The sequence below is a fragment of the Stegodyphus dumicola genome, chromosome 10 (assembly GCF_044657685.1).
Source record: "Stegodyphus dumicola isolate Sdum_Otavi_A_Nest chromosome 10, ASM4465768v1".
Classification (NCBI taxonomy): Eukaryota; Metazoa; Arthropoda; class Arachnida; order Araneae; family Eresidae; genus Stegodyphus; species Stegodyphus dumicola.
In genome coordinates, this window is record NC_140777.1 from 8,461,661 (window position 1) to 8,489,587 (window position 27,927).

Here is a 27,927-nt window from a genome sequence, read left to right on the forward strand (position 1 = left end):
TCTTATACCAGAATAAAGAAAGTGTTTTATCCGAAGAGTTAAAAGAAAAATCCGGATATAATAAACCATACGAAATTTAAAATTAGAATGAAGAATGTAAGAAATAATGCACTTAGACCCGTCGACGTCGTCGTTCGTAGAAAAACAAACAAAATCTCCTTGTTGAGTGTATGAATCAAGATAAGACGAAGAATTTGGAAGAAGAAATAAAGGTAAATCGTGTATTAGAAGATGAAATTCGAAGTTACCTGCTGAAAAGAAATCTAAGATAATTATTTACGATGATAATGCTGAGATTACTCATTATGAAACTGAAGATGTTATCATAAGGCAAAATGAAGAATTCTGTGATGGTGATTTTAAACTTTTCTATAAAAGTTAAAAATAGTAATTTACATTGTGTTGCTGAAATACAATCAGAAAATATAAAAAGTTCTGAAAAACTGAAATCGAAGAATGACATTGAGAGAATATCTTAACTTGATAAGATGTTTTAAATGCCAAGAATATAGACATTTGCAGCAGAAATTTACTAAAGAAATTCGATGTGTCTGATGTGAAAGATAAGGGTATAAAGGAACGATTCTAAATGCAATAACTGCAAAAACTTGTCTTGGTATAAAACACTCATGTCTTGACAGCACATATGTTTACTTTAGACAAACTGAAATCAGAAAAACTGATTACCGTTCTTAGAATATGGAAAAGTTTGAAGTTTAAAAAATGAAAAATTTTAAGGACTGAAAAAGATTTCTGAATAATTTTGTTTAGAGAGAATGTGAAATAGTTGTTTTTCATTATTGTTTGAATTTTTGAAACAGTTGTTGTATTTATTATTGAATAGCTGTTTTCTTCAGAACTTTGAAGGAATAAAATAAAAAGAGAAACAAAATTATATTTAAAATTAATTATGTAGGTTAGGTTTTTGTTGACTGTTATCGACTAAGTCGTAATTTAATTAAAAATAATGAGTACTTAATAAATCATGTAATATTTCTTTGCATGCAATTTTTATGCAAGATATATAGTTACGTTTGTGTAATATTTTGAAGTTAGTTACTCAGATTCTACTTGTTTGTTATACATTGAACTTCTGTATATCAAGCTTTATTTTATTTTGTTATTAATAAAGAATTTTATTGAAAAACCTAATTATGAATTCAGTCTTAAGAGAGCATTTAGTATAGTGCTTTAAAGCTATTGCTTGTGGGATAAATTGCTCCACTAAGCCCTGCATATAAAATTTAGGTTAGGCAAGTTTAAAATTCCGTTTTACTATGCATCGGTTTCGTTTTAAAAGGATTGTATATCTGCAAGGTCACCATATTCATAAGCTTCAGGTTTAGGTCAGATGCACCTGTCAGATTCCGCTTGCAAAACCCCGGAAACGTTACCTCGGCTAGTGCACAGATTTCTGAGCGAGTATCAAGCTACAATAATTGTCTTTAAGAAACGAAAACAAAAACATACCTTTCCCCAAAATTAAACGGCCCACAAGCGTAGTCTGTAACCTTTCAAAAATCACTGAAAAAAATCCTCCTTTAATTCATACACATTGAAATTCCATTTAATATTTGCCCACCACCAATGCAGTTCGGATTTCCCTACTAACACAGCGCACTACATCAACTACTTAGAGTTGTAAACTATATCACAGACGGTTACAAGCTCTCACAGATATGATTTGTTTACATGTATCTAAGACACTTGATAGAGCACGGCACGATGGACTTATGTTCAAACTAATTAAAATAAATGTACCTCATTATCTTATCTGATTAACTGTATCATGTCTCAATAACCAATCGTTCACAATAAAAATTAATAAAACTCACTCTTTTGCCCGCCCCATTACCGCAGGTGTCCTCCAAGCTCCTGTTCTTTACGCCCACTTTAGAACATTTACACTCATAACGTTCCTAAACACCCCACAATTACTCCGGCTCATTTTTGGGTGAACTGCCCCAATTACAGCCAGCTTAATTGGGCCAATTAACACAAATCATATTCATCTCCAACAACAAACCTAGTTTATTCTACTTGAACACTGGCCAACCTTCTGCAGAAAGATACAAATCAAAAGCAGCTATATTTCGGAAAGGAAACTCAAATTACGCCCCCCCCCAACTACCCCAATGACATCGACTTGGCCACGGATGTAAAATATCTTAGTGTCTCACTGGATAGCAAATGAAATTTCAAAACCATGATTTTGCAAAAACAGACAAATTTAAACCGCAACAGCCACAATGCAGTCGCTTTAAGGTCGACACAGTGTACCCTGCATGCCAAACGAAATTTCTCTACAAAGTGATTCTACTCCTAAAATCATTATGCGATAGCCCTATTTGGGGAAACGAAGCAAAAAAGCATCTAAAAAATTCAAATTATTTCACCCCCCAACAACGCAGAAATCTGGACTCTTCGCTACTTTCCTTCCCCCTTGATCAAAAGAAGCACCCAGTTCATACTTTCATGCCTTAACATCGGTCACTACGCGGATGCCACCATGACAAGTAAATTTAGCGCTCAGTTAATCTTTTATTTATATATATTAAATAAGTTTAAAAAAAAAGAAAAAATAAATCGCTCTTGTAACGTGCGTGGTCTCCGCCACTAAAGCCTCGTCGATTGACGGACGGCTCTAAGTTAAACTGCTGAATCACCAGCCTCGAATAGCACAGTAATTGTCTCTCTGTCCAGATACGACATCAACCGAAAGACAGCAAAAGAAGCCTTGCGCACTGACACTAGCACACAATCTCATCAGTAAACCTCCCTTGTCAAGTAAATCAATAACCGTTTTCCCAAGTAATCCATAACCTGCTTCGCCACGTAATAAATTCGTAAGATATACAATTTAGTTTCGTAATAATTTTTGAAACTTTAAAGTCCTGCTTTGTCAGAAAATGCTAAAGCACATATAAGTGAATCTTGAATAAAACGAAAAAATGAATATATACATACTTACACTTACCATTATAACAAATTATGTGGATTAATTTTAGTCATTTTACGACACGTAATGTCGGGCGGTTATAATTAATGAGAACTTCGGACGTACCACGGGGCATTTACGGATGCTCGTAGAATTTTATTTTGCAGGTCAGTGATGGTATTGCATAAAGATAGATGGGGAAATCAATGAAGATTGCTTTTTAACTTCATTACTTAATTTTGATTTTCTTCCTCTCAAATTTTTGAGGGCCATGAAAGCCGAATTAGTTTTGCCATTGATGTAAAAGATATGTTCTTGAAAGAAAGCATTTTATCCATTATTATGCCTAGAAATTTGTAGGAGTCTTTTCATAAAATGGGAAGTAAAATGTCAAAATAAGTCTGTGTTTTGTAGCTATATTAAAATAACATAAATTAGTAAAGTTTGTAAATTATTTGCATATACTTTGAAGTTATTTCTTGTCATCAGTAAACTTTAGTGTTAGGCAGTGACCACTCGTCATCTGAATCAAGTAAATCGTTGATTCACTTACATTTTCTATATATGCGCTTTCTTATTTATAGTCCTCTTTGAGGAAATTTGAAATAACTGAGTCAAACCCGTAAATTCCCCGTGATATGTCCGAAGTTCTCATTAATTATGACCCCGCGACATAAAGTGTCGTAAAATGACTAAAAGTAGCCCACATAATTTGTTGTAATGGTAAGTGTAAGTATGTATATATTCATTTAATTTTTTTTTCCAGAAATGAAACCACAGCCAATCCGAGAATTTTGAATGAAGCGGACACAGTTTTACGATTCGCTTATTTGGAAGCTCACGAGTTGCCACTAATGTTGGAAAATATATGTGTAGCCAAAAATATCTCATTTTCTTGAGTGTACGTCCCAAGGAAGCTAAAGGGTTGGACACCTCTGGATTAAAGCTTCAAAGAAGAAAACAGCCTGTGCAATATAACTGCTGAAAGCCTACATTCAAGCGAGTATCTGAGTTTTCTGTTTCTTTGATTGTTTCCCACCGTAAATATGCAGCCTTCGTGTATTATTGGAGCAGGTGGATAACAAACGTTACTTCATTTTCAGTTATAGTGGGGGACCTATCAACAGCGGAGGGGTAAATTGCTAATCTCGGGTAGTTTGATCCAGGTCGAATCACAAAAAGAAAAAGGACGGATCTTCGGGAAGGCAAAAATCGTAGAAAATTTGCTAGATCAACTATATTTATAATTAATACGTTAGGCTTAGAACAGGTTTTCATATTTGAAATTTCAGCAGCGACCTTAAACTGTTAATTAAATACTTATTAATAAAAACTTCCTGTGGCGGTTTTAGAAAGGAGCTGTTGAATTAAACATCAATGAATGCGTCCCTAGATAAGGATTGTAGAATTTGTTTAAAATTCAGTTAATTAAAAGTCAAGTGCCCAGACATCGAAATACACGCTTTCAACCAAATTTCCTATTTCCTAAATTTCTTTGCGGTGAACAACAGCACGAAACAACAAAAATAACAGCACATATATTTATTCGAAAGCCACCGCTCTGCCAAAAATACGCAGAGCAGTTTCATTTAACACCTACAAATAGTTGGTCTCTTTGGTGATCTTTACATTTTTAAAATACATAAATCACTAAAGTATACAAAAAAACTAGTGAGTATCAAATTGGTTACCCTTTCTATCATAAATATTGTAATCTGAAACTGTAAATGTATTTTTTAAAATCCATGGCACCATCCAAGCGAAACTTGTTGTCACGTCAAATATATTTCAAAAGAAATTTGAAATGTTTTCGAATCCGAAGAACTAAACTTGATAATCCAACCTGTATGAGTTGCATTCAATTTTTAAAAGTAACCAAACTGTTATCACAGAGTTTCATGAAAATTTATCAGAGATAAAGCTGAGATTGATCAAGAGCAGTGAATAAGAATATCAAACATTTGTTAAGAAACAGAAACGAAGTACTTGTGAGATTTCCTAAGACCAAATCACAATTATAAATTTTTAATATCAATTGCTACACGTTTGACACAATTCACGTGCCTCACCTAGGAATGGAAAATTGATTCCGACACTTAAAAATTGGTCTGTCTTTTTTTATAAGACTGTTTTCTTGAATTTAATTTTTTAATAATAATGTCTTTAATCAATGTGCGCACTGATTTAATGCTGGTAAAACCCTGAAGCTTCAATCACCATTATACTAGCTGCAATAAAAGCAAAACTTTTACTATGAAAGTAAAATATTCTAATAAGGATTGGAGGACAAGTCATATAAATATCATAAGTAGTAAATAATGAAATCTTTGAATAAGATTTAAATCACAGCTTGTAGATTTTGACAGATGTTACTCATGTTCGTTACTAATGGCAATCAAAATAATGTAAAATTTGACACAAAACCATAAAATTATTAAAATTTCTGGAAATCGTAGCCATAATAATACATGTCAGATTAATGCTAATTAACTGAAGAAAAATGTATTCGCTTGCCACGTAAGATTGTTACGATGGCGTCTAATTTCAGGCAACTCGATATTAGGTTTAGTGGTTTTCCGCACTATGAAATCCTAATTATGAAAGGAGATGCAATGTAATACATCATTGACTCTAAAATGTTGGTCAAATAGCGCAAACAGCATTGGAACCTAATTTAAAAACTTAACGCTTACTACAAAGCTGAACTATCTGTGAGCACACACCCTAAAAACTAATATTCAAAATTATCTAATCTTTTGAAATATTAGTGCCTTTAAAAATTATTTAACTGTAATCAGAAAGCCAGTTTTGTGAAAATCCAAATTAAAGTTTAGTAAGCATTCTTTTGATTTATAGCCGAATATATAACAGAAATCTAACACGATGACTTGAAATATAACAAATAGTATGAAGCTGTTTTCTACTGCAGTTGAATTTCAAATAATTATATAAACACAAAGCTTGCTTCACAGCGAAATTAAGATTAATTTAATATAAGTTAACATTAGGTTGATTATAAATCTCTTTTTGAACGAAACAGTACCGTTTTACCAATCGCATTTCTTTAGATAAAGCTCTAGCTTCTTCGCATTCCAAAAAAATTCTTTAAACTATTTTAAATTGAAGAATAACTGTAATATATAAAATACAATTTCACTTTCAATTTTTCTGCAGCCATAATTATTTAAAAAACATCTTCCATTGCTGAATTAGATTTTGTAGAGGCATTTCACATTCAAAAATTTTTTTTCTGTTCTAGTTAACGACCTTAATTCCAATCCATCTTTGCCTTCAGCCTTTAAGGAAATTATGTTTTAGTTCCCGTTTCATCAACAGATGGTACCAGTAGCTGAACTCCTGTACCGTCTTTCTTAACTTATATGATCTAATCACTATACCTTATCTCGTCCATTCGCGCTGTTGCAGCTGAGGATGATTGTTCGGTAAACCATCGAAACTGGTCCTGTGAAAATTTGAAACTGTAACGCTGATTTTTGTTGTTTGACTTATAAATTAATATAGAACTGTTATGACAAACAATTAACATATTGATAGATAAATAGATATACAGACGACAATGCAGGCGTTAACATGGAATACATGCAAGAGTAGTTACAAGTGATAATATTATGCACATGGAAGTACTAAAAATTCTAGAAGTTAAAGCCCGAATATCAGGCATTAAACTAAAAGGATAGCTACCTCAAGCAACAGCAAAATTTTAGAATTTTAAAACCTCTTTTCTTTTCGGATAAGTAAGCAAAGAGGAGACATCGTTAAGCATGTTTTCCGGGTAACATAAGGCGTAGTAAAGACGTCGCAAAGTAATCCCGCGATAAATTATTATTATCACAGAAAATCGTTTGACATCATTTTCTGCAATAACTTCGTTCCTAAATTAAACAAGAAATGGGTTTTTTAATATGCCAAAAAAAATTATTTTTCGGATATCTGCTCTATGCATGCCCATTCCCGGAATGTGCCGGCATCCGACCAGTAAGATAATGTGTGAACATTCCAGTGACTTTTGGGATCTAAAGAAGCGAGTGCTTCTAATGAAGCCTAGAAAAAGCGCGTTTTTATGGAGGATGTAAATATTGGGTTTTATATACTTTAAATTGGATTCTGTAGTTACGAAACTGTTTCAGGCAGCATTTCTTGTGGTGACATAAAATAACCTCTGACCAGAGTTTTCATTACTCTTCATTTCGTAGTCGTAATTAGCAGATATTTGAAAGAAAACAAATCATTCCTCACATAAACATTCTTTGTAACCAATTCTTTAAAGACAAAATGTTTGCGACATTAGCTTAACCTTCGAAATTATATATTATATAATACACATAGCAACACTCAGGTTAGACAGAAATATTTCCTATATATTTGTAGCGACCGCTAGGCTTTCTAGTCGTTTACTCTTATGCAATACTGTATATGCAAATATTCGAAATAAAACAATATCTCGGAAATAAATGCTTTAAACTAAAAGTTAATTGTAAGAAAATTTATATCTTGCTGTGTGGGAATTAGGATAAAACCTAATAAGGAACACTATCGATCAGTTTATATATTTATCATCAATATCACCGATCTGTAATGAATTAAAATGTAAATAAAATCAGATATTAATTAGTAATCCAGGGCGTTTTAGCCGCGCCTTCGTCAAAAGTATAGACAAAACAGCATTTTGAAGGAGGAGAAAGCTGTGAATAAAGCGCAGTGAATTTCGAGGTAACAAAGGACAAGGAACCCTTTTCTTCAAAAACAATACTCGAGATTTAAGCTTGAGTATGTTTTTTGCTTAATTTAAAATTGAATATTTTCACCATAACTTCTATGAAAGGAGTTCACACGTAACGTAGCCTGTGGTGGAATATTCCGACGCTGGTTCTACCCGGGCAACATTATACGGTATTCTCGAAAGGGGACAAAGTCTTCTAGTGACATGACTTCAAAGTGACATGATAACTACTTAACCGGCTATTTTTTTTTTTTTTTTTTTTTTATTTTCGTATTCTGCTTTAAATTTTTAGAAAATAAATTTCCTTAGTTTTGCAGAATAACGCATTATCATATAGAGCTTGCAAGGGGTACTAACATAGGTTTAAATTAAATGCAAACCTCAGAATAGAAAAACTTGCCTCTAAAGTACAAAATTACCAAGAAATTATTTTAAATTCAGTGAAAAACTACGAAATATTCTCCCCTTGTAGCTATGACAGGATAGTATGATGGAGAATTAAATTCTTGCAATCACTCGAATTGCGGGTGAAAAAGCGAGGAGTTCGCTTTGTCCTTTGTTAAATATTTCGTCACCTAAATGCTGACGATCTTCAAAATGCACAATCCCCTTACCATGAGGAATGGGTAGAAAGATATAAGAAGTGATACTTCGCAACTCGTTTCGCTTTGGCACCAAACTCTTAAGAGTGACTTAGACGTATCTCACTCTTGTTCAGCTATTTAGTGCACAGTTGCAGACAAAACAGTTTCTAAGAGTACTTGATAAGTATTGTATTAATACATTTTAATAATGTATTTTATTAATATGTAAATACTTATACATTTATATGAATACCACACATGCGCCGTATGCACTAAGGCCCCTAGGAAAATTTAGGACTTAATTAAACTTTCAGTTTTGTGAATTGGCAATGTATGAATAATTTTATACGATATTGACATAACGCGAATATTAGTTAGAAAATAAAGTAATACAAGTTTCATCTAAGCGAGTGGGCGGCGCTTGCAGTCTCCGCATATAGGAAATAGATCATGTGATGTAGTAATAATTACGCACAGCAATTCGACACAATTAGCACAGCGATTTGACAAATGGCACGACACTACACAGATTCTCTCTATGACGTCATGCTTTTCTCCGCCCAGCGTGGTTGTGGCCATCCTTTTCTCTATCACCTGCTCGTCTCCGATGTTCCCTCTTGACATCCCCACGTCTGGAATTCTACTATGTGATGAGCCTCAGGGCTTTAGTTTGAGGAGCCGGAAACGTTGCCCTGTGCAATAGTTCGGTTATAGTAAATGTATCGTTTTTATATGTTGCATAAGTGCTCAATGATCATTATGAAATGTACACAAACATATGTCAGCTATCGTTAGGCAGTGACGGCTTGCCAAATAAATCAAGTAAATCACTGAGTCAGTAAAACATTTTTTATATATGTTTTATATATACGCTTCCTTATATGTGGGGCCCACCAGCGGCCGAGCGGTAAAGTCGCTGAACACTGGTAGTTCGGTCCGAGGTTCGAATCCCGCGAACGGGCTGGCTGCATGGGTGTTTTCGTGGTTTTCCCCATGTGTAACGTGTATACGAGCCAGTTTCCCTTAGAAAGTCCTCCACGAAAGGCATCCCTCCTCTTAGGCAGATAGCCCTAGTGTGCTTTGCCATAATTAAATACACCACCAAACACCACACCACCTTATATGTGGTACACACTGAGAAAATTTGAAATAACGCAGTCAAACCCTTAAAATTCTCTGTTACAGGTCATATTAAAAATATTCTCAAGTCAAACCTGAGAAATCAAAATCTTTTCAATGAAATTTATGCAATTATGTGATTTGCTTACTTGGAGATCACCAGTTGCTATTGATAATAGATGATTTGTCTGTTTCAAACTATCTCATTTTCTTTCCGTGTGGCCCAGGGTAGCTAAAAGATTGGATTCCTTGGCATTAAAGCAGCAGAAAGTAAAGATATTCTACGCTATAGCTGTTGAATGCCTGAGTATCAGGAGTTTTTGTTTCTTTGATTATTGGCTAGAATAAGTATGCAGCTTCGTGTACTATTGTGTAACTCGTAGAAAATTAAATGTTAAATCTTTTTTGCTTATAGTGGGGCCCAACCAGCAGCCGAGGGGTGAGTGTGTGTAAAAATAGGTAGTATGATCCCTGTCGAATCACAAAAAGAGATGGGGCTTATCTTCGTGAACTTACAAAATGTAAAAAATCTGCTATCAAATCCCTATTAGTACTAAACACGTTAGATTTACAATAGTTTTTAACATTTGAAAATTTAGCAGAAAGCCTCTACTTTTATTTAAAACTTTAAATGACAAACACTTCTTGTCGGGGTTTTGAAACTCGCTCCTGAATGAAACATAATTCAGGTTTTTAAAGCCTAAATGAATTACTTTTAAAAAATTTTTAAGTTCTTCAAACTGTTAATTTCATTTCACTTGAAGTATGTGCATTTACGCATATACTTGAAAATGCATCTCTACAGAATGTTTTAGAAGTGTAAAATCATTGCCACGCACCTTCTAATTCAAGTTTCTAAAATTCCGGAAACCTTTCTACTTTTCAGAAACCTCTTGGCGTAAATAGCAAACTGAACATAACCATTCACGCACACAGCAACCAGGAAAAATAGCATCACTACAATTAATACCCAAAGCCACCGCTCTGCTTAAAACAGGCGAAGCAGTTTGATTTAAACAACTACAGAAAATGCCAGACTTGCAGCAGGTTTGTAATTTTAAAACTTATGTAGCGGACGATTATACGAAAAAACTGGTAAGCAACAAAGTGGCTGTCAATTCTTTTCTTCATATGTGTAATCTCAAACTAAATATAATTTTAAAAATCTATGGCTGTATAGAATTGAAACTTGTTTCCATGTCAGATACATGTAATGAAGAAATCTGAAATTTTTTAAAACTTGAATATTTAAATTTCCGATGTATTTGACAGTCCAACTGTATAAGCAGCATTCACTTGTTTAAAAGTACGTAAATGATAATCACAGATTTTCTTAAACATATAATCAAAGATAAATGCTAATATTGATCGATACCAATGAAGGCTTTATCATCACGTTTTCCATTCAGAGGAATAAGCAGGTTTTTTTTTCATCGTATAAGTCTCTCTACTTTGAATGTCTGGGTAGCATGGACCTTATAAAGCCCCGTTCACATGCAACGCTCCTTCGCACAGTTGCCGTTAGCAAGAGGAGAAAAAGGAGACATGAAAGAGTTTTGTCTTTAGGACCCGTTCAGAAGACCACCGTCTTCCTACCCTTTACACCTAAGCCTCTGTGAACAATCACGTCTCTGAATTGGCAGATTTCTAATACTGTTTACATATTTTTAACGTTGTTTACTGTTGTTACTTTTGCAATCTGTACTTTCGCAACTGGTACCTGAACTTTAGATTTTTTTTCAAATTTAAAGTTGAAACGGTTTTTTGCAAATATTAACAAATAAACTGAGAATCTCAGAATATTATACTTTGCACCATAACACACTGTGGAGGGAAAAAAAAATTAAATGAAATTTTTAGCGTAATGTTTTTTAAAAATATTTTGGGAGAATTTTTAAAAATCGTTCATATTTTTAGACTTTTTGACGCCCATTAATTTTAAAATTTTATATCTAGAAATATATCGGTTACAAACTTCCGACATTTTCACAGCTTATAAAACAAACTTTTCGCATTTAAAAAAATGATAAAGAAAATTAATTGGAGGAATTTTTTTACTTTTTTGAAAGATATGCAATGAAGCAGAATGGGAAATATTGGTTCTTCTTGGGTATCAATTCGAAACATCGGTTTCAAAGTAATAATCTCATTATACCACACTATTTTTATGACATTATTTATGCTATATAAGTTGTTATTGTTACCAGTTGTTAGTTCAGTGTGAGATTGGAGATATTTCTGAATTAACTTTCTCTTAAGATGCGTTTTGCATTCCGTTGTGTTTAACGTTCTTATTAGATTGAAGCATAACTACTGATTATACTTAGTGATATTCTACACACTTGTACGAGTATTTGTGGAAAATTCCAGAACTTTGAAGTGTTTCTGTTTATAAAATAAATTTAATTAAGCTATCATCGGATTTGAGTCCAATGACAATCATTTACGAACTATTATCAGTCTATTACAAACCTGTACGCACGCAACAATATTATAATTAATCAATGTATTAAAATTGTTTTGAACGTGTTTTACAAAAGAAAAGCAGGTAAAGGAAAATTCTGCTTGCGTTTTATGAGTTTGCAATTTTTCTGGCCACATAAAGTTTTAAAAAAAGGTTTGTAATTTATGTTTATATTTACCAATTGAATAAATAGCCCTAGGTTTGATTTATATATATATATGTTTATTGAAATTCAATAATAAAATTTTAAAGATTTGAAATGATTAAATGTCTGTTTAGACAGTTTGTATTCTTTAAACTGCAAATGCAAACTGAGAAACCTTTCGCATTTTTTTCAATAAATACTTTTACTTAAACTCCTAAAACATATACAGGTATGGACTAAATTTTTTATTATTTTTACTGCTTATTTAAAATCATAAACTTTATAGAAACAAGGATGGGTTTCGAAAAATACTGAAAGGAAAAATTATTTGAAATGAAAATGTTACTGAGATCATATTTGTTTTAAAGTTTTTAGATAAAATTGTATTTTTATTTTTTCTCAGAAACTAATTCATTAATTGCAAAATCATTCCTTGACGTTATTAAGAACACTCTAATAAGTACAATAAAAAACCTTGGGGGGGGACATTGAAAATTGTAGGAGAAGAAAGACATTTTAATTGTAAAATTTTTCTTCAAAAATTTAAAATAAAAAAATTACTAGCAAAAACTTTTTTTTATCTCAAAATTATTTTGTCTCACAAAACCATTTAATAATATTCATAAAAAGTAGATGAAAATGCTTAAAGTTTTTTAAAAAAATCATTCAAAAGGTACCGAGTCCCTTGTCGCGTTGAAGCCGATAAGCATTTGTCTTAACTTTAGTTTTAATTTGAACGATATTTCTGGAATACCTAGCATCAGATAACCTTGTCTGTATTTGTCTATACTTTCCGTATCTTGTACAGCTCTATCTAATTTTTGGGGGGAATGCTATCACATCCCCAGACATCTATCAGCGCGATTGTTTCGCTGACAGTCCAGCGAGCACTAACTAAAATTAAGTGAACCGCGCTGTATAGTACGGGAAATCTCCCCATTTGCCCTGCTCCCGAGAGGTAAGGAAAATTCAACCAAGTTCTACCTCCAATTCGGCGAGGCAGTTAATGCTTGTCCCATGTGAACGGGACACGTTGGAAGAACCGGTTTTCGCTACCGGTCGAATCTGCTCTTGTGAACGGGGCTTGAGAAATAGACTAACCTAAATGGGTTTCCTCCCTCGTCTGAGGCGTTCCCGGCTGTCACCCGGAGGAGTAGGGACGACTTGCAAAAATTTAACAGTTGTTGCCTATTGTATAATAATTAAGATAAAGCTGGTTGTAGCGCCTCATTTCACAAATTAAAATTTCTACATATTTTTAAAATTGAGATTGGATTTTAAAAGTTTAGCATATTTATCAAGCATAACTAACGTTCCAAATAATTATAAAGCTGTTGCATGCTTTCAGTGCTGGATATTTTTTTAGCCTTTTCTATGTTGTAAGGAAATTACTTCTTCTTTTAGAAAATAATATTTAAAATCAGAACTAATAGAAAATTTAAAACAAGCAATTTTCTCTTGCAATTTTTATGCTTTTTATTGGTGTAAATAAGTAAAAAAACTAAAATATTTAAAAACGAGTTTTTGAAAGTTTTGTTTAAAATTCTAAATTGTGCTGCTTTTTTTTAAATTATAGATGAGTATCATAGAACAATTTCTATAAAGGTATATAAATTTTTATAAATTCAATTATATTTCCTAATACATCATAGTGATTAACACTTTTGACTCCTTAAAAATTTTTATACATTTAATTCTAATATTAAAATTGTATTTAACCGTAATAATTAACTTTGCTTGTATTTTATAGTGATTATTTTTTAAATTTATTTTTAATTCTGCATAAGATTTTTTTTATTTACTGTTAATTTAATTTATTAGCCCGAAGAGGCGGTAGCCTAGAAAGGCTGTTAGTTTCGAAGCGGCATTTTGCGCTGTTTTACTATAAATGTCCGTGTCTCCGTGTCCGTATCTAAATTGTTGTTACAAAATATTATCGCCCTGTATTATATGTAATTTATAATTTATATGTAATTTATAATATAGAAATTAAATAATGAAGAATCTGCATGAATACATGTGTGTTTCTCGCACTGTGACAAAAACGACAGTATCTAGAGCCATTCAAATTTTGAATCCTCCACCCGAACATGGGCATCTGAACTGCCGAATTTCGAATTGTTTTAATCTATTTCATATTTTGTAAAACATTAACGAATTTTTGATTAACAAACTCAACGAGTTTAGAGAGAGCACTGTACGGAAAACAACAGTTTTATCATCAGTGCGGAAATTTTAAAGATATGCTATTTTCAAATGTATGTGGTTTACGGGCGAAGAACATGATATTCAATAAATATAGGTAACATACAAAACGTTAAAAAAAAGGTTCCTTTTGGGTTTAATATAAAATCTGAGTGCTTCTAGATTTTTTTTTATCTTTTTTCCCCTTCATGACACTTAGAAAATTTTATGCTCCAAATTTTTTAAAATACTAAAATAAGTAATCCACTTTAATATTAATAATTTAATGATGATGTAATAAAATAAATAATCGTTTTGTAATGTTATTATTCTTTTGAAAATCACTGCCTGAAAATGTTCATTAAATTTAAAAAAAAATATCAGATCTTGTTTAATTTTACCTTATTTATTTCAAAGCATCACGTACTATCAATCTTATTTAATTTTACTTTATTTTTACGCCAAATTAAGTTCATAAATTTTGTGCTTAGAGTTTTTACCAAAAGATGTTTGTATAAGAATTACGCATGAAAAAAATGCGCGAAATGCAGTAAGAAGTGCTTTAATGAGATATATTAAATCCTATTTGGAAAAAACTGTGGCTTTCATAGTCTCATCAGCGTATCACATTTATAGCATCATCAGTATCTATCTCATCAGCGTATCACATCAGCGTATCATTAGTATACAGCGTATCACATTTAATAATTAAAAAGAGTAATGTGATACAACTGCCATAGGTTTCAGTGTTAAAGTAAACCAGATCGTCCCTACTCTTTCTTGTCGACATGCCGGTGACGCGCGCCCCACCCACTGATTTAGTCTATCTCTTATAAGGTCCATGCTGGGAAGTAATTCTCAGGCAGTAGACACTCAGAACAGCACAGCAGTATCACCAATGAACGAGAATATCTCAAATTTAATGTTTTAATATTAATCTCTATATGTCTGACATAATTTACGTGACTCAGGTACGGAAAATTGAATTTACGGCGATAATATTGATCTCCATTTTGTTACAAGATTTTTTTCCTCTTAAATATTGAGATTTCAATCATCATTATACAGGTTGTAATAAAAGTGTAAAAAACAAATGTGAAAATTTAGGACCGTTGGAGTGTGTTAGTGAATATTGCTTTAATTTTTAAGGAATTATCAAAGCCATTAATTCTGTTTCGTACCCATGTAAATTTTGTTTCTTGGCAGCCAAAGTGAAATCTGCAAAAAAGCTTGCACCCAATTTTATTCTTTTATTACCTTTCAAATGTTGATCAAGATTATAATGAAAATATATCGTTCTCCCACTATGATTATAATGTGACTACAAGGATAATCTATAAATTTATTTTACCTACTGACCTCAAAAGACCTTTAAAATATTTCTGTTGGTCCCATTTCTGGTATGGAGACAGGGAATGCGGTTGCCAAAGCTTTGTATTCGTGATCGAATCCCGAAGAAGGCACGGCTCCTCGTTACGTGTATAGTTTCTATGCGGCATAGAGGCACTTGAACTTCTATCCTTTAGTATGGTTTCATTTAGTTGTCTATCTCAAAGCACTAAGTTCATATGACTAAGGAGAAGAATGCCATCGTAGAGGACTTTGTAAAGGAAACTGCTTTGTAAAGGAAACGTTGCACATGGAAGAAATCGTCTCTTTCGCCTGAAATCGAATACAGCTGGGAACTACCAGCGTTCAGCCATTTTAACGCTCGGCCACTGGTGAGCGCAAACTGCTATAGAGGAGAAGATCTCTAGAGAAGATATTAATAGAAGAAAGACTGAGTGACTTTTGGATCCATTCTCTGAGATATTCTTTAGCAAACCTGGAGCTGAATTTCTCCTCTATCTCGAGTGTGATTCGCCTTTTCCGGTGCTCTTTGGATAATTGTTTTCGGTGATAAGTCCGCTAAATGATTGATAGGTTTGATCATACTGCACGAATGCTTAAATAGCAATGTGCTTGTATGCTGAGGTAAGTATACTTTAAAATTTTGCAGAACATAAAAAAAAGGTCTAGCGAAGAATATCTGTGTGATATGGAATTTACTGCGAACATATATATTTCATTACCAAAATATTGTTCAGGTTACAATGAACTATCTTAAGATGATTACTAAAATAGGAACTTTTTGCAGCAGGGATTCAAGTACTTATTTTAGTCAGTGCTTCATCTATTTCCTTTCACTTCATCTCAGCTGCAAAAAGTTTCTAAAAGAGAGGTTAAGAATACGAGCTCAGATGCAACTGCTATGGGTATGAACAGTATCTTAAGAATCTTCGTTTAAACTGAGACAATCGGGTGCGAAATTAAGGATAATTTGACATAATTGTTTACTAGGTTGATTATCAATTTCTTTTTGAACGTGGAAGTACCATTTTTAAAATCCCGAAGCTTTAGCTATAGTTCTAGCTCCTTCTCACTCTAAAATAATCTTTAAAATATGTAGACCTAGAGGATATTGTAATAGATAAGACAGCAATTTTACAGACGAGGAATCTCGAAAGCATACTTTGAAGCAATTTTATTGAGAAATTGCTTCCTCGGCGTATTTCGCAAATTTTAGGAAAGTTTAAGAGATTTCGCGAATAAATTTGTTTTCACGGCTACGAAATAAATTCAAGGATTTCCAATATATTTCTCGTTATTTTTTAATTTCCATTATACATGTTATCTTAGATTTTGTATTTAAATACAATTAAAAATTATTTTAATAAAATTTATGAAGATAATGTATATCAACATTTTTCTACTCGAAAGTGTGAACTTTAAATTTGAACAAATTTTCCCTTACTTTTGAATTACATAAATCAAGCTCAATTATTAAGTGAAATCCATAAACTTACACATTTTACATATTTAGACATTTGTAGAAATAAGTAAAGTCTAAGAAGTGTAGAGTATAAGAAGAACGATTACTTCGATTACCTGCGAGTAAAGTCTCAGGTTTCTCTTGGCGAGAAGTAAAAATTAAGCATTGTATCCGCAAAATATAGGCGTAAAACTGTCACGCTGACCCCTCCACCGGGGTTCATCGTGAGAACACCGTTTAAGTTTCTGGCAGGATCTGTACTTAGGCAGTGTCGGTCATGGGGTGTGTAATCAGTCTTCATCGAATAAAATAACTTCCGTTCATTCGGAGGATAGTTCAGGCGCGGCAGAAACCATATGGTACTATATTATCTGTTCCTTGATAGCGGAATCGCAGCATGGTTAGGTATGATGCTTTCCTTGGGGTATATGCTCCATATGGTCATCTGCTGACTGACAGACTAAGCAGATGAAACACCACAGCGACTTTAACCGTTGTGACCAGTGTCGTGCCCGGTTGCAAAGATGACATCGTGCTTTTTATTGACTGAGAGTTTCCTTCGCCCCGCGTTATGTGTAAAGCACGGATGGGACAGCGGCGCTTCGCCCGCTTGGTTGGTGTCCTAGAAATTCGACGATGTTTCCTGAAAGGATATAACCAGGGCTGGACCAGGTTATATCTCAAACACACGTCTCCGGTGTTCTGTCACGCAGACATCAATTTCTTCGAAGTATATCGTCATTAAATTAAGTCCTCGGGCTTTTAAATAACGAATAGGATTAATTTATTTCCATCTGCAACCTTCTGTTCAAAACAAGCAAATTTTGAGTTTGTGACAAGCAGAAAGGAATTTCACGTTCAGATGGTTTGTGACAACTATTCAAATGATTCTGTAATTCCTCCTTTTAGAGGTGTTCTCTCATTCTTCGTGTCACAATGCTTGCTAAGATTAGAACGTTTTAAAAATTTAAACTCAGTGCCGCGGAGCTTAAAAGGAGTTTAGCTCGGCTAGCCGAGTGTTTGCCACTGCCTCAAATGGTACCTCCTGGTAATTGCAACTGACGGTCAGAATTAGATAGTGGCTGTGCTACTGGTAAGCTACGTAAGGGCTCAATTCTAATGTAGACCTATCATATGTTTTTTATAAACGTTTTATTTATAAATACTTGAAATTGAAGTGCAAGAGAGAATAGCCTCATTATTGTCGTTTTATTTTTATGCCTCCCGGCATAGTGGTTAGCGACGTTGAGTGCCGCACCGAAACGCCCTGCTTCAAATCCCAGACAAGGCATGGATGTTTGTAAATATATAGTGTCTGTCCGGCATGGGACACTCTAAATATTCGACAAGCCGGAAGTTCTCTCAAGCGGTTGAAGGTAAGGAAAAAGGGGGTCGCAAATTCTGGAACGCGTCACCGCAAGGTACTATCCTTCAAAATTGGGGGTAGAACCGAGAAAAGTCGTACTCTTACTGTATGATGGGTAAGGTGTTTACCAAGGACAAGCGCAATCTTGATTCCTTGCAGAGATAAATTTCGTGGATCTGATCTGATACAGAAAAGTGAGATTAGTAACAACTATTTTTATTACAAGTGATCGATTTAGATTTGTGTTATATTTTCCATTATAAACCACAAGAATGGCTTAATGAATTTTTATTCATCAAACGTCAAACGTCATTATTGTCATCAAACGTACTTTTCGATAACAGTTAAATAGTTTTCAAGCGCACAAGTGTTTTAACAAATTAAGATCAAAATGCATGTTGGACATTAAATCGCATGTTCGCAGATAGTTTAGCTTTGTAATATAATTTACGCAGCTCAAGAGAACATAGATTGCAAATTAGTCTCCCGATCGTTTTAAGCATTCTCAGGTTAATAAAAAGAATGTAATTTTCGGGTTGCTGATATAACACAGTAGAGTTCATGATCTGGTAGACTGATACTCTGTAAAGAATTAGCATTTCATAGTACGAAAAATACACTAATACCAAAAGCTAACAGTCTGAAGCCATTAAAGCAATTTTACGCGAGCAGCATAAACATTTTCCCTTCAGTGAATCACAACACAAATTTTTATAGCAATAATTTGGAGATATTTTATGATTATAATACTTTTGTGTCCAGTTTTACATTAAATTGAATTACTATTGAAAACGAAGGTGAGTAACGCCTTTGAAAATCTACCAACTTATATATAAATATTAATAGATTTGATTGTTGATTGTGAACGTACTTGGAATATTTTATTTTCATTACTATGTTTTACGTTTACAGCAGGTTGCAGAATGATGAATGAAGTCTTGTGAACAACTTGATTGCAGACATGTTGATAAAAAAATATTTTAGAATAAAATCTTGTAACAAAATGCAGCCAAGTTTTTTACAGTTTGAATCAGTTTTCCGTACCTAGTTCAGTCACGTAAATTATGTCACATTTGTAAAGATTATTATAAGGAATTTGATATTCGGTCTTGCAGAAAATCTCAGAAATTATTCGTTTCTCTTTCAAAACACATACATGATTTTTCTCATTCATTGCTATGGATCAATATTAGCATATTTCATAGAAACCTTTTTAAGGACTGTTAAAAGCTTCAGAAATATGGTTCTTCAAATTAAAAAAAAAATTAATCTCTTCATTAAATGCCTCTGACATGAAAGTAAGTTTCAATTCAAATACGCACGAGGAAAAGCAAAATTAACTAGTTCATTACTTACTACTTTTCAAGTACACTTTTGCGTCCTATATATTTTAACATTAAAGGTAGGTACAAAGATGTGAGTGTTCTATATTTTATTAAATTAAACGTACTTGCTTTGCCTATTTCAGGCAGAGCTGTTATTGTGGAATAAGTTGTTGTTGTCTTATTTCTAGTGTTGGATTCTGTGTTTAATTTCTTTCTTCGTTTTGCTGTTCACGGCTAAAGCTGTCAGGAACGTAATTAAAAAATGTGATCTAGAGCATGATTGTAGATAGCTATCGTGTGCTTTGCGGTAGCAAGTGAACCAAACCAATTCAAGCCTTCCATAAATGGAAAGTAGTAGATATTTTTCTGCGGCCGGATTAAAACTATATGAACCTGGATGGCGTCAAATCTCGATTTTATACGTTATTAAATTTCAGAAGTCATGAGCTGATCAACGGCAGTATATTGGCAGGTCTCTTAAAATCGCGTTTTGCCTCATAACACAGGATTAATTCAATACTGGTAATAACAGTTCTCAATTCTTCAATTACGAGCTGACTTCGAATTATTGAGATATCTCCGTGTGAACTTGGCTCTTTAGATTCGCTTTGCATTGTGTTGTATTTATTGTTCCGAGTAGGTTCTTCTGGTAATTACTGATTGCGGACTCTTGTACTTAAAAGAGCTCTACGGGTATATTTGTGGAACGCCTCGGAACTATTAAAATGTTTCTCTTGGAAAAGTCAATTCTATCAGGCTATCATCGATTCTGTGTCATTTAGTCCACTACCAATCAGTAAACGCGCAACAAGCTTTACTGTTAGAAGTGGTAGTTCGATACAGGTGACAAGAGAGATAAAGGAATAACTTAGTTGTTGGCAGATTTCACTGCTTTTAATTAGATGTTTACATATATGATGGAAAAACGTCCCAGCAAGTGTACAAGACGCAGGTTTCTACAATGGAAAACGCAAATGGATGGGATTCCGAAGCAAACGTCTGTCATCTTGCCGTATCTTTGAGAGCAGATTTGGCAGATATGCTTCAAGCTCTCCCAGAAAACCACAGGCTAGCCATCAAAGCTGTATCCGGGGCGTTGGAGTTTTGTTTTGGAGAAGAGTGTTTAGAAGATTATAGCAGGCTTCAGTTAACCCCTCGCTAACAGAAAACCAGGAAGCTTTTTCGCACTGCCCAACAGAAATAAAGGAAATACTGTCTTTCAGCACTTCATCGTTAGTATCGCAGATCATGCGATACAGAGAAATCTGAGAATTGCCGATGTCAAGGATTTAAAATGTGTTTTAATATTTGCCGTGAAATTCGAACCATCAAAAAACGCAACTCGCCAAGACCGCCACCTAGTCAAAGTTGCTCAATCCAAGGCCAACTAGATATCTACAGGCCTGCTCCACCGATTTGTGACGTCACAATCGAAGGCTATCGTTCCCACGGTAGACGCAGCCGACTGTTTCATTTATGTAGTGCGCAGCGTTTTATTTCCAACACAAAAGTCAAGTCAAATTAATTTTTACAACTAATATTTCGAATTTTAGGAATAATAACGTACTATGTTACATCGTAATGATATTTAAATACTAAATACCGATTTATTAAACAGAAAATAAAAATAAGATTTGAGTGATATTGTAAATTTAGCAGAGCTGATTTAAATTAAACTGAAACATATCTGAACTTTTATACGGAAATAAAATGGACACAAAAATTATTTATAAAAATTATACGGTATGATAATAGCAATGAAAATATAACATATGTAATGAACTAAACATGAGATGTTTTCATTTTGTAATAAAAAGAAAAAATATGTTAAAGCTCTCAGATGATTTTATATTGCTTAAATTATGAAGACTGATTTATACTGCTTGAATACTAAACAAACACATATAGTATTTCATAATAAAATTAATATCAATTCATTAATTCTAATATAATATTGCTTTATAATTGTTTTTGGTGCAATGATATTGAAGCAAAATGAACTCTTTCTTTTCTTTATTCCCATAAAGACTTTTCAAGATTCAATCAGAGATCCTAAGAAGCTTTTTAATAATAAATACACATGTGGACATTAAGTTAAATACATAAATCTTATTAATACATTAATATATTAAAAGTATATCTGAAGTTTAGTTTACATATTGAAAAAAGATTCATTCTAAAGATGTTTTATAGCAAAAACATTACACAGAATATTCAAAAATATATTTCAAGTTTTCTTAAAAAAAGCAAGATCATAGCTATGCAATCAATCCCAATGAGCATCATATCATGCTCCAAAAAATTCTTATGAAAGAAAATCTTATTAAAAATACACTCTTAATACATCTCATTAAAAATACACAATATTAAGCAATGAAAAATCCTGCGAGTCATTACGATAGTATAAGATACTCATTAGCCAGTTGAAATTATCATTTCACTTCTGCAATAAGTTGTCATTTGAATTTTTTAAATATTAATAATGGAACATTATTATTGCAGACTCTGATGCGAGGTCCACAAAAATAAACTTCATAAACTTGAATAAGTTTCTACGACTCACTGATATTACAATATATCATCTATATCATTCTATATACCAAAATGCATATAGTTTACAGATGCTTAGTATTCAATTAATTTAGACATTCTTTTTTTTTTCTTTTAAAAATATTTAAACTCTTTATACACCACATACTACTACATTAATTTGTATTGCTTAAATTAATTAGATTGATTTATACTGCTTAAGTATTAAAAAGATATGTGATATTTCACAACAAAATTCATAAACATATTAATTTAAATAAAATTTTGATTTACATTTATGATTTTACATGCAATTGTATTGAAGCAAAAGCCATTTTTTTTTCTTTCTCATAAAAACATTTCAACATTTAATCCAATATCTTAAGGTACTTTTTAATTATAAACATACAAGTGAACATTTTGGGAAATATATGACAAAAAAAGTTTTATTTTAAAGATGTTCTAAAGCATGAACATTATACGAGAAATCTTGTAGCATATCCAAAAATATATTATAAAATTCCCTGAAAACAAAGTGAGATCATAACTATGCAATCTACCCCAATGAGCACCATATCATGCTATAAAAAATTCTTATGAAAGAACATCTGATTAAATATACACTGTAAATTTATTTAATAATAGACAAATAGTAAAAGATGCATGCAGTATTAAGCAATGAAAAATCCAGCATATCATTACAATGTTATAAGATATTAATTATTAAGTTAAACATCATTAATTCACATCAACAAAAAGTTTGCCATTCAAATTTTTGAAATATGAATGCCAAAACAGGCTTATCATTGTAGCCCCTGATTTGAGGTCTACAAAAATAAACATGATTTAGCTAGTTGATTTGGCTTACGGCAAAGGATTTCGATTAATGTGCCTTGAACTACTACTTTGTTTTGTTTTCTTTTATCCAATCTATTAATGCTTGACAGTCTGAATCTGATTTAAATCCAGGTGGTTGTTCCATATAAATTGGTTTATTCAAGTATCCATTTAAATATGCAGTTTTTACATCAAAAATCTTATTTTGTAGTTTTCGTAAACATCGTAATTTTCTTATTGATAGATCTTTCAACTAATTTCCAGACTTCATGAGCCTCCATGGAACTTAGTTCTTCTATCATTTCATACATCATACTACATAATCTTTTTTTACTGTTCTCGCTCGTCTTTTCTTCTGCTTTAGTTTTGGTAAAAATTGCTTTTAAATCATGATCTACAATTTGTTTATCTTAAAACTTGTATAATTGAAGCTATATCTTTCTCTTTATTACTTTTGATAATTTTAACAACAATCAACTTTAATGTCCTTCTAGTATGAGGTAAATTAATTTTTTATCTCTTATTTCATCCCAACTTGAATGCTTTTACTTTTCAGAATTACAGCTGTATTCATGTAAGCATCTACAGATTCGTTTTGACTCATTTTCAGTTGAGCTAATTCTTTCTACATTTGATATGAATATCTTCTGTTCTTGCCGCCATTTCATTTTTTATTTTCTCCCATCATTTCTTTGTATTCTGTTCATTCACATATTTAAATGCTTATGGAGCTGTCACAGTCTAATTCATTAGATTTCTTGCTATCGCATTATCATCCCATACTTCCCAAGTTTTTATTTCACTTTTAAAATTAACATCTTCCTTTTTGTTGGTTCATCAGCTTCTATCACACTTGTCAATATTTTCAAACTTAATTAACTTTTGATTCTATTTGATCATATAAGGTAATTATCAATTCTATTTGCCCGTATAAGGTAATTATCAGCCAGCCCGTTCGCCGAGTTTGGAACTCCAGACCAAACTATCAGTTTTCAGCTATTTTACCACTCAGCCACTAGTAGGCAGCAGCAAGTTTCTATGGCTCAGTTATGCACAGTTTGCAAATACTAATTATTTAACTTTAAAATTACATAAAAAATTCACCTAAATTCCAGAATTATTTAATTTACCCATTTTTCTTTTTTGGTCATCGGTTTCCTTTAAATTGTTATTTTTAACCTTACAGTAAATATTCTGCAATATATTGGAAATGCATGTGACACAACTTTTCAACAAATCATGCAATGATTTGCCACATTCACAAATACTATCATTCCAAATAATCCTGTTTTCAACTTTCTCTGTGATTAGACTTATTAATATAGAATGTTGATTTTTTGATGAAATATATAACTTCTCATACATTTCAGATATTAGGATTGAAAATATTTTAAATGCAGAGGTATTAATGAAAAGCACGAATTCTGTTGGCCAAAATAAACCACCTCGATCAATAGCAGCTAAGTGCGCAAAATCTTCCCAATATTCAACTATCATTTCTTTGTCAAGAATTAATTTTTTCCTGGAGAGATTACAATTTATATGCTTCAATACAGATCTACAAACATATCCAGAAATGTAAATTAGACACATTGTATCTTTTTCTGTAACATTAACATCGTTGGATTGATGCAAAACATCACCAAATTCCTTATCAATAAGTTGATCATCATTAAAATCTTCAATATCATTACAAGAAAAATGTTGTAAAATAAATGAACCTTTCTCAGAAATTGCATTTTAAGCAAACTAATTAATTTTAGTTTTCTTTCCGACTCTATAATCTGCTGTAAGGATACATTATAATTACAGCCACTCATTTGTTGAAATTGACCAAAACGTCCCTCAAGGTTATCTGTCTGAAATTTTCCTGAAGGAATATAAGGTAATTTAAATTCTTTTAACAAATACTTTGAAAGTTCATTCAATGTTGCTGTTGTATGGAGAAGAGCAACTTGGGCTTCTTTTGACAGTTTTCCCAATTTGTGACTTACAATTTTTTGTTGTTGGGCAAAAATCGTTCCATGATATAAGCCACGTACAAAACTGTGATAAACATTCTAAGCTTTTATCTTCTGTTGTCCTTATAGGCTGCATAAATACATATCGAAACTGTAAGGCTTTTTTAGAGTGTTTAACTTTTACAATTTTCTACCACTTTAAAATTACATCAATAAAATGTTTAGTTCTCAAGACATCTTTTCCATACCGAGTTCTATTATTCTGCGATTCAATTTGCAGAGCAGCTAAAGGCTTTTCATCAAAAAGTTTAATAGCAGTACTTACATTCTGTTCCTCTATAGAAGACGGAAATAAAACTTTCCTTGATAAAGTTGGAGCCATTTTAATATTATCGTTTTTTTCTATTTTATACAATTTTTTGGTTGATCTTTACATTATGGTAACTTGGCGATTTTTTGGCGACCAACTCTCCTACAGCAACCCTCTATTTTTTTTTTCCGCCACCATTTTGTCTTCACGAAGTAAAGACATGTTTCTTTTCTTTTTATCTACTGAACACTTCTTCCAACAATCTACTAGCCGAATTAAACTTATGCTAGAAATTTTATCTAACAAAACTGCTTAATCATGACAAATATTCACAGCAAAATTGGGAAAAAGTGCACAATACCATACTCCTTACGCGTTTTTCAAAATAACATATACACATAAACCATGTACACGCCGACTTATTTTTACTTAAAAAAACATCCCAGAATTGCACAAAAATGGCATTGCGCACACTCTTCACTATATCCATGTACACTGCTTTTTTCTCATAAATTAGAAAAATTTCACGAAAATACATGACAATTTTCTCAATCTTTAAACCCGGTAAAAATAACATATATGAAATTACCTGATCGCGAAAAAGTATTTACCCTTTCCAAATATGAACATTTCCACATATAAAATAAATAAAATATCCAAAAACTTTTACCTCTAAATCATCTATTACATTATACACGTCACCAACGAATTCATACCGCAAGCATTACAAATACTTAGTATCAAATATTTAAATTATTTCCATGCACGTTTACTTCAACTTAAACGTATACCAAATTTCTACAAACATAAAATTCACAAAATAACTATCATTTAATTAAAATATCACTAAACCATGTACACGTCGACTTATTTTTACTTAAAAAAATCCCAGAATTGCCCAAAAATGGCATTGCGCACACTCTTCACTATATCCATGTACACTGCTTTTTTTTCATAAATTAGAAAAATTTCACGAAAATACATGACAATTTTCTCAATCTTTAAACCCAATAAAAAGAACATATATGAAATTACTTGATCGCGAAAAAGTATTTACCCTTTCCAAATATGAACATTTCCACATATAAAATAAATAAAATATCCAAAAACTTTTACCTCTAAATCATCTATTATATTATAAACGTCACCAACGAATTCATACCGCAACCATTACAAATACTTAGTATCAAATATTTAAATTATTTCCATGCCCGTTTACTTCAACTAAAACGTATACCAAATTCCTACAAACATATAACTCACAAAATCACGATCATTAAATTAAAATATAATTAAATTAAAAACACTACTTAAAATATAAATAAGCACATACATTAAATTAATAAAAATTAGCTTACAATCCTAATTACTTTAAACTAAATCATTGCTAATAACAATTTTCCAATAATACCATATTAATTTATTTAGTCCTTACATTTAGAACAATGCATAAAAATAATATCCTCAAATGATTAAAAATACTAACTTACCTAATCTTCTACAGAATCTTGAGTGCATGGCGGATCACAAAATGTCCATTTTCACCAGATTTCTTGCACCGCCATTCAAACTTGTCTGTAACATCCTTCCTTTCACACAATCTCATTTCATTCCCACATGTTGGACATTCATACTTATCCGCAATTAAATTACACTCATACACCATTCAACCAATTCTTTTGGATTATCAGATAAACACATTAAAAATTTAGAATTCACTTTAGATAGCGCCATGCGATCCAAAAATTAATCAACACTCTTTCACACAACACACAATGAAGCTTAATACAAAATACTATAGTACTGCAGATATTTTTCCAAAATTCCCCCCTTTTCCGATTAAAGAACTGTAATTCGTCCATTAATGTCACATAACATATCTCATGATCTCTCATTTCCCTCACACAAAATAATGCGTAATCAGAACTGAGTACTTCTCACATTATTCCCAAAGTCCTAGGTAGTAAATTTTACCACCTCCAAAATGTCGCCAAACTATCTGTTACCATATTCCAAAGATTAGCCGATAAAGGTTAGTAGCTAAGACTCTAGCACTGTAACATGGATAAAGTCAAGAGTGTATGCAATGCCATTTTTGTGCAATTCTGAGATATTTTTTTAAGTGAAAATAGGTCAACGTGTACATGGATGATACTGTGCATGTGCAATTCTTAAAAACACTGCAAGCAGTGGGCGATTCTGCACTTTCTCCCAATTTCGCACCTAATCTTCATCATAATTAAGCACTTTTGTTCCATTAAAGTTCTAGCATAAGTGTAATTCGGCTAGCGGATTATTGGAAATAAATGTTGAGTTAAAAAAAAAAAAAAAAAAAAAAAAAAAAAAAAAAAAAAAAACATGCTTTTACTTTGTGAAAACAAAATGGCGTCCAAACAAAAACTAGGAGGTTGCTGTAGAAGGGTTGGTCGCCAAATTTTTGCCAAGTTACCATAATCATAAGACTAACCCAAGTTTCTTTCAACACTGCATAAAGAACATAGAAGTTTCTGGCTCTAGTGTAGAATTGAGTGCCCTCCGATTACTAACAAATTTTGTTCAATTTACCATGATAGTTTTAACTTTGTTTTAGTTTCCTGATTATTGTAAATGAA

General features: G+C 32.4%; 1 protein-coding gene across 1 annotated transcript in view; it reads right to left on the reverse strand.

Annotated features, from left to right (window-relative positions):
* Nucleotides 1-27,927, reverse strand: part of LOC146994884 (uncharacterized) — a 47,639-nt gene that overhangs the window by 937 nt on the left and 18,775 nt on the right. The gene's annotated exons all lie outside the window — the stretch shown is intronic.